Genomic DNA, 9,433 nt, shown 5'->3' on the forward strand with positions numbered 1-9,433 from the left:
TTCAAAACAATTGTACCTCAAAGCATGACCATAAAAGGGTCAAATTTCAACATGAACAGCCACTTGGTAGGCCTATTATTGACCCTCAGGATGCACCACATATGACTGAAAATGTAGATGATCTAGTGGTGTTTGAGCCAGAAGATGTTGGGCAGAAAACTGAGGCTCCTGAAGGGCATTTGCAGCCACAAAACAATGCTGAAAATGATGTACAGCAGCCCATTGTTGATGATTTTATCATGCCACCTGATGTAGACCCATTAATGGATAATGTGGATCATTGGGTGAGGCGGTCTACTCGTCCAAGACGGCCTGTGAGCAGATATGATCCCTCTTGGTCTACTCAGCAGATATGATCCCTCTTTGCATTACATTATGTTGAGAGATGAGGGAGAGCCTCTTACGTATAAAGAGGCAAAGACATGTGAGCACAACGACAAGTGGGAGCTTGCTATGCAAGAAGAGATTAAAGCTTTGCATGCTAATCATACTTGGGATTTGGTGGAATTGCCCAAAGGAAGGAAGGCTATTCCTAACAAATGGGTGTATAAAATCAAGACAGTTGATGCAAAACCCAAGTATAAGGCAAGGCTGGTTCCAAAGGGGTATGTTCAAACCAAGGGCATAGGCTTTCAGAAAGTGTTCTCTCCTGTAGTGAAGATGACCACTTTGCGTGTATTGTTTGCCATAGTGGATGCCCTTGATTTGGAAATGGACCAAATGGATGTACATACCGCTTTCTTGCATGGTGATGTGGAGGAAGATCTTTACATGAAGCAACCCGAGGGTTTTGTTATCCCTGGCAAGGAACATTTGGTATGTATGCTCAATAGAAGCTTGTATGGGCTGAAACAATCATGTAGACAATGGTACAAGAAGTTTGATCGCTTCATGCTCAAACATGGTTACAAAAGAAGCCATGTAGACCATTGTTTGTATACCAAACGTGATGAGGATGGCAGCCCTATCATTCTTGTGCTCTATGTGGATGATATGCTGATAGCTGCAAAGAAAAGAAGCACTGTTGATTCTCTTAGAGGGCATCTAAAATCTGCATTTTCAATGAAAGACCTTGGGACAGCTGAACATATACTTGGAATGAGGGTTAGAAGGCAAAGGGACCAGCACGTATTGTATTTGTCGCAAGAAAAGTACATTGAAAAGGTGCTGGATAGATTTAACATGGCTGAAGCAAAGCCTCTTGGCGTGCCATTACAGCCATATGTCAAAATCTCCAAGGATGATTTCCCCAAGTCAAAGGAAGAAGCCAATGACATGCAAAGTGTACCTTATGCTTCAACTTGTGGTTCACTTATGTATGCTATGGTTGCTACTAGGCCTGACATAGCCCATGCAATGGGAGTTGTGAGCCGGTTTATGGCTAATCCAGACAGGTTGCATTGGGATGTAGTGAAGTCCATTATGAGGTACTTTAAAGGGACGAAAAACAAATGCCTCTGCTATGGTAAAGGACCATTGGAGTTGAAGGGATTTTGTGACTCTGACATGGTTGGTGATGTGGATACACGAAAATCCACAAGCGGTTATGTGTTTACTCTTGCAGGAGGTGCTGTTTCATGGTGTTCTAGATTGCAAAAGATCGTTGCATTGTCTACTACAGAGGCTGAATATATTTCAGCCACTGAGGCTTCCAAAGAAGCCATTTGGTTAGCACGTCTATGCAGTGAGTTTGGTTTTCCTGACAAGGCACCTATGCTTGGTTGTGATAGCCAGAGTGCCATATGTCTGGAAAAGAATGCCATGTTTCATGCACGCACAAAGCATATCGATGTGCGGTATCACTTCATTTGAGAAGTGCTTGAGGATGGCCTTATCACATTGGTTAAGATCCTTACATCACAAAATCCAGCAGATGCTCTCAGTAAGTGCTTAACCAAAGCACAACAGCAGCTATGCATATAGATAGTGGGAGTCACATAGCTTAAAGGCGTCATTTATGCCTTTAAGTGGGAGGTTGTTGGGTTAAAGGCCCAAATGACCCCTTTTATGTACATTTTTAAAGGTTACTAACCTTTGGCCAAGCTCATATTGAACTTGGCCACTAACTTAAAAATGGTCCTACACTTTAATAAAGGGAAAGTGAGCCAATTTGCTCACTCACTTATTCCCCTTCACAAATCATGTAGCTCTTCTCTCTCTCTCTCTCTCTCTCCTTCTTCATTTCCTAGCACCCCATCTCTGCAGAAGAGTGCCTTCTCTCCAAGCCTCAAGCCCTGCACTTCTCCTCGTGCTCTATCACTTGCACACACTGTTGCACGCTCATCAGACCAAGGGTAAGACGTCTTTCTTAATGTATAGAAGGTTTTAATGTGCACTTCTACCATGTCTTCCTCACAAGAAAGACGCAAGGATAGAACCAAGTAAGAGACTCGAGCAGAGACATTGAATCCAACTATATTCCCATTGTTGAACTAATTCTACAAGTCACTCCATTTTCAAACATAGTTTTATGATTACATCAACTTCTCTTAGTTTTCATCTTATAATAATATAAAGAGTATACAGAATGGACTATTGAATAATAGCAAAAATCTATTGTGTACCCAGTGCTCAAGAAAAACCTAGGTTTAGTATAATCTCACCTACAAATTTTCACGACTATCTCAAATGCACCTTGGAGGCCCTTGCCACGTGACATAAGGAAAGGGCTTGGAGGGGGGGGAGAGGCGGGGGGAGACCAAGGCAAAGAAAGAAAGAGAGTGGATTGGGTTCCAAGAAAAGGGTCTCTCTCTCTCTCTCTCTCTCTCTCTCTCTCTCACACACACACACACACACACACACACAGATTGGGTTCCAAGAAAAGGGTCTCTCTCTCTCTCTCTCTCTCTCTCTCTCTCTCTCTCTCACACACACACACACACACACACACACACACACACACACACACACACACACACACACACACACACACACACAAATCGATTTCCACAAGGGGGCTAGCGCTAGTTTTTTTCTATCTTGAGGGGGGTGTGGTGGCCTAAGCCATACTCTCTAGCCCATACCTAGCTACACCTCACTAGCCTCCCCACGTTACACCTCTATAGTCCATACTTAGCCTCCATGCCACACTCCCACACTTGGCACAAGACTACCTATGTGTATAACCCATGGCCAAACTGATGTTTAGACTTAAAATTTTACATAGGTAGCCATCTTCTAGGAAAGGTGGGGACCTTACAGCACTTTTAGAAAATCAATAGACTAGGAATGTTGAAAAAGAGTATTGGTAGTGCTCCACTTGGAAGAGAAGATAGCCCGATGAGAATAGAGGTGATGTTTCTTTGGCCGCAGCAACGCGCGAATTACATACTAGTGTAAAATAAAATAGGTTATATGCCAATGGAGGGGAAGTACAATGAGATGCTTATCTAATTTAGAAAACAGAGACACTACATAACTTTGAAACTAGGAAAGTATTTTGTAAAATGGGACTCTTGTCTAGTCTTCATGTATCTCCAAAACTCTAGTGGAAATTATTTTAACCCACACAAAGGCTTGTCAATAAGTAAGGACCCGTTTCTTTTTCATGGGAATCTGATGAGATCCTCTTGGTTTAATAGAAGCAAAAGGGAAAGTGGAGCCATGTCACAACAATCTTGCAAGAACATGGAACGCATGGACGCAACAAAAGGGGGTGGGTAGGACCCATAACCTGAGACATTGCAAGGCTGGGCCATTTCCCAAGCCAAGGGGACGACAAGAGCCAACAACAGTGCTAGGAAAGTCCTTTATTTTATTTTTAGCAGAGAGAAGCCCAAGGGCAACATCATAATCTATTTGCATAAGTGGCTAGCATAGCTAGTTGTAGTCGGCTCATCATATCGCTTGTGTTCAAACCAAGCTATCGCCTCAAAATTGGTTGGAGTCTCATTAGATTCCGTCTAGTGAGACGTGTAGAGTGAGTAGGTTTGCCAAAGTGTCTCATTAGATGGTATCTCACAAGATACTTTGCTTTGGAAAAAGGAAAAGGCAAAAGTTTGGGTTGTAACTAAGCGTAACAAAACAAAACCCCTGTCCACGTGCAGCATGGCCATTCTCTCTAACTAATAGGCAGGGAAAATTACCAAAATATCCCTCTATTGGTGGAAATTCCCATAATAGCGGTCAAATTAAAAAATATTCCTGGATCCACCAAGATTTTCTAATTTGTGACAATTGAGATCCATTTTTGAGCGCATACCATGCGATTTGTGACGAATTGCCTTGCAAAAAAAACCAATTATGTGTAAAAATAATGAAGCGATTTATCCTCAAAGCTTACATAACCAACTCAAATCAGTCTTCTTATGAAAAGCTACGAATTTTGCTAACTTTGCAAAATGTTGGTAAATTTGAGGTCTGTTTGGGAATTTTCACAAATTAACGGGGTTTTTTTTGCCCGATATTTTTGGGAGGGGTTACGTGGAGGAGAGAAAAGAAGGGAGAGAGAGAGAGAGATATGCCAGTTGTTCACTGGACGTAGACGTGCAGACGAGCACTGTGCGAGATGTCTGCTTGCGTGGATGCTTGCACCTCGCGTGATGGGAAAATAGGGTGGCAGGTGCCAGCATGAAGCAGGTTTCGTTGTGCACCTCTTGAACAAATCAGGAGTTGATTTGTTGGTGCATGATGGGAACGAATCAGAGTTCCACGAATAGCAGTTCAATGCAACCTGGAGAGTGGCAAGAGTTTGTTGTTGGTTCAAGAGCCTCGAGAAAGAAGAGGGATGGCTCGTTCCGTTGAAGTGGGGTGATCAAGAGCTGCACGTCACTGCAATCCACAGGGGGGCGATCGCGAGCAGACAAGAGAACTGTGGAGTGCCTGCCGAAGACGCACAACAAAGGCGGCAGACACTTTTGCTTTGGAAAAAAAGAGAGGAGCGAAAGAATCTGAACAGATTCGTGCTAATCTATTGGAGTAGAGTGAGTAGGTCTTCACAGAACACAACATTGTTTTCCTGCACTATTGTCTCAATATGGCAATACTCTCTCTATTGTCTCCAATAGAGAGAGAGTATTGTCTTTAATAGAGAGAGTATTGCAAAAAGAGAGTGGACTTAACTTAAAAAAGCATTAGTGAGGGATACACAAGATATTTAAAAGATAGCAACCGTACAATACACATGCTAACAATAAATCTCCAAGGCAGGTGTCACCAAGCCTAATCCAGCTGCCGTAAGGAGAGTACAAAAGGATTATAAGACAACTCAAGAAGTAGACACTAAGCCAATGGCATGCCGATAACAAGTGCCACTACATACCAAGAAATACAAGTTGCATTAGAGGGGAGACAAGCAACTCCATCATCTTGTAGTAGAGCTTTGTCGTCCACCATATATCAAGGCAACCAAGCAGCACTCCATTACAGTGGGCCATGCGGTGTGCTCAAAACCTGAGGTCGAAGAAAACCACCATTAGAACCCAGGGCTAAAGGGGTGTCCACCCCAAACGCTCACCTCTAAAGAATCTACGGTCCACTACTATTGTCGATTCAACCTTCACATAGGAGCCTCTTGTGCCTTTTGCTGTTGCAACGCCCCCTCTTAACCTCCCTATGTCGCGGCGTCATACGTTGCAAATCAATAGGAGAACCTGCTCCAACAAGAACCTTATGGAAAATTTCACAATACACAACATTCTTTTGTTTTTCAAATCTCAGAGTCTGTGAGAGGTTATATTAATAAGAAGAAACCATCACACATGTACAACACCATGCTCAAACGGAGCCATGGCCACAAAAGGAGACCAATGATCAAGCTTTTCGCAAGGAGCCCTGACCTCCCATTGCCCGGCAACCAACATTTCCTTATATTCTACATCAAACATGTCGTTAAGTTACAACAATTGACTTGTTGACTTTCATGATCTTTGATCATTAGAGGGGACAAAAGAAAACATGTCCTTTTGTAGGGAAGGGTACCATTTCCCAAGTGATTGTAATTTGTGACTCTCTTTTGGAAGAATAGGCTAATCCTATAGGCAGCCCTTCAATACCTAGCATGGTAGACTAAGCCAGGGGTCGTTTTCATTTTAATAGTTTTAGAATGCCAACCTGACCCTTTGCCTATTTTATTGAAACCCTATGTAGACCAAGGGTAAGACGTCCTTCTTAATTTATAGAAGGTTTTAATGTGCACTTCTACCATGTCTTTCTCACAAGAAAGACCCAAGGATAGAACCAAGTAAGAGAATCGAGCAGAGACATTGAATCCAACTATGTTCCCATTGTTGAACTAATTCTACAAGTCACTCCATTTTCAAACATAGTTTTATGATTACATCAACTTCTCTTAGTTTTCATCTTATAATAATATAAAGAGTATACAAAATGGACTACTGAATAATAACAAAAATCTATTGTGTACCCATTGCTCAAGAAAAACCTAGGTTTAGTATAATCTCACCTACAAATTTTCTCGACTATCTCTAATGCACCTTGGAGGCCCTTGTCACGTGACATAAGAAAAGGGCTTGGAGGGGGGGGGGAGACGGGGGAATACCGAGGCAAAGGAACAAAGAGAGTGGATTGGGTTCCAAGAAAAAGGTCTCTCTCTCTCTCTCTCTCTCTCTCTCTCTCTCTCTCCATCCATCCATCCATCCGTAGGAAGGGCCACACACTCGTAAGATTTAATTTGAATGTTAATACACCCACAACGATTGAAAAAAAAAACTTAGATTTGGTATAATCCCATCTAAATTTTTTGAGATTTATCTCTAATTGCAAATGGCTTTTATCAAGTAGGAGGAAGTAGATTGCCGAGAAGAAGATGATAGGTCCTTGGTAGAAATATGGTGTGCTTGTAAAAATGTTCGGGTGTGTTTTGGGTCAAAGTGTGCATATATTTTATTGGTTGGAGACCCTTGTGGAAAGGATATGCCAAGGTATGCATGTATTCTTTTTGAGCTAATTCGAATCAAGCTCTTTTTTTTTTTTTGCAAAACTCACAATTGTGAGTGGATAGTATTAAGAACATAAAAAATATACACCAACCTCGAGCTCAGACCAAAGGATTACAAGTTTTCTGCTTGACAAAGAAACCACAACTACTCCTAGGCTTTACTTATTACAAGATGTCATCATGATATGTATTGTTCTAGACGAGTCCTTTGAGGCTTGTTTACCTCCGATCCTGTGGATCGTCACTCTGCTCTCTTGTATGATTTCACAAAATCTTGCCATAGCCAAATCCCCCTCAAACACCCCGTGGTTCCTTGCTTGCCAAATACGATGAAAGAAGTAGTACCTGATTATTTGAGTGCAGACAAGCAGAGCAAGACTTCCCAACCTGTTACTATCAAAGAACAAATCAGTCTTGAAGAACTTAATTTGCCACGTCCTTTGAATCCACTTTCATATTTTCCCAGCCATGCCACTGATTGCCTTGCATCCCATGAAAAGGTGGATTAGGTCTTCACTAGCTATTCTGCACCCAGAGCACCGATCGGACCCGATTCCTCTTTCTTGTATCTTTACGCCCGTCGAGAGATCCCCTCACATCACTTTCCACAAAAATATCTTCATATATTGAGGCCACCTTGGCTTCAAGATGTTCTCCATGACTCTCTCCCACTGTTTTTCTGTCCAGTGCCCTTTCCATAATCTGTTGAGGGGGCTATACCAATTAGCCTCGTGCATTAATGCATGGTAAATTCCTTTAGAATGTGGTTTCCAAAAGATGGTACTCCCAGGCCATCTCCAAGCGTCCCATTCAAAGTTTAGATCTTACTAGTCTACATGATGATGAAAGAGCTTAATTCAAATCAAGCTCTTAAGAGCATTTAAAAAAACAAAGAAACTACAAAGGTTAGAGAACATAAATTAAAGTTTAGAGGATTTACAAAGTGCAAATAAGTTTAATGCTAAAACCTTCAAATATAATAAATTTGCCTCTAAAATGTTTGAAAAAAGGTTTGGTATAGCCATTGCTTGAAAAATACTCAATTTAGTGTAGTTCCACTGCATATTTTAAAATTTATCTCTAAATTATAGATTTGAAGGTGAGGAAAACTACAAAATAAAGAGAAATTGAGTGTAAAAGCCTTCAAATATAATCAAGTTACCCTTACAATTTCTCATATGCAAGTTTTCTAAGTTTTTAGGAGAAAACACTATGACTCAACTCGATTTAGTGTAACCACCCTTACAAAATTATTAGATTTTCCTCAAAAATTCTAATTTTCGTTAAGTGCTCAAGAAAACCTAGATTTAGTCCACTTACAAATTTTGAGATTCACCTTCTCAAAGAAATCTAGCGTAAAAAACCTTTAAAAATAGCCGAGCATTGGCACAGTTTGCTCCCGTCATCCACCTTTACCGTTTGTTGAGACCTTGGATTTGTCGGATTGAACTTTCCAAATTGCGTCAACTCTCAATTTTATCAATTCTCAATTTCGTAGATGTCGATGTCGATTTTTTATTTTTGATTCTCGATTGTGGATTTTGTCCATTGGTTGATCGTAAAGCCAATGCTTATTCTTCCTCCCCTCTCGCTCTAGTGTCGGTGTGAGAGCCCTCTCTCTCTCTCTCTCTCTCTCTCTCTCTCTCTCTCTCTCTCTCACACACACACACACACACACACACACACACACACACACACACACACACACACATAATACCCATAACAAATTTTTGGACTCCTATCGTTGAATTGTCGATCTCAATGTACTTCATTGATGTAATGCAAATGTGGAAAGTCTTCGTGCAATGCGTCAACACATTGGGGAATGGCATGTCAACTTTGTCTCTTATATTCACACACATCGAGAGAATGGGTCTCTCTCTCTCTCTCTCTCTCTCTCTCTCTCTCACACACACACACACACACACGCACACACATGCACACGCATGCGCGCACACACGAATACATGCATCTAGCTTTTGAACTTTGAGCATCAACGTCAAAGATCATTTACGACCTAGAAGGTCCGTGCAAACCTCCGAAGGGAGCTTCATGAGCAACACATGGAGAAAATTTCTTTCTGACCTTCAAAATTTAAAGGAAATCCACCCTTCAAATGATTTTCAAAAATAAAAGTACTTAGTGGTCAGCTTTGAAATTGAGAGGGGAGTGAAATGGCCTCCCAAAAACTATAGGGTTAAAAGTATTATAAATTTAGATAGAGTATATTGGTCTTTTTGACTTTCCACTGAGAAGACTCCTTTAGAAGTCTTTTCATTTTTGACCATCGTAGTACTTACCCTTTACTTTTGCATTTTCATTTAAATGTTTTTTAAAGATTCTCTTTGAAATGAAGCAGAATGTGACACATGGAGGCCCTAGGGTCTCTCCTTCATTGAAAATTTCAAGCTGCTTCATATATACTAGTGTGTGACCCGGGCGTTTACTGCAGCCAAGAAAAGCATGGCCATTGGGTCATACATACACACACACATTTGTAGGTGTGGATAAGTTTCTGTATTTACACAAGTGGAG

The sequence above is a fragment of the Adiantum capillus-veneris genome, chromosome 3 (genome assembly GCF_014529385.1).
Source record: "Adiantum capillus-veneris isolate H3 chromosome 3, ASM1452938v2, whole genome shotgun sequence".
In the NCBI taxonomy this organism is placed as follows: domain Eukaryota; kingdom Viridiplantae; phylum Streptophyta; class Polypodiopsida; order Polypodiales; family Pteridaceae; genus Adiantum; species Adiantum capillus-veneris.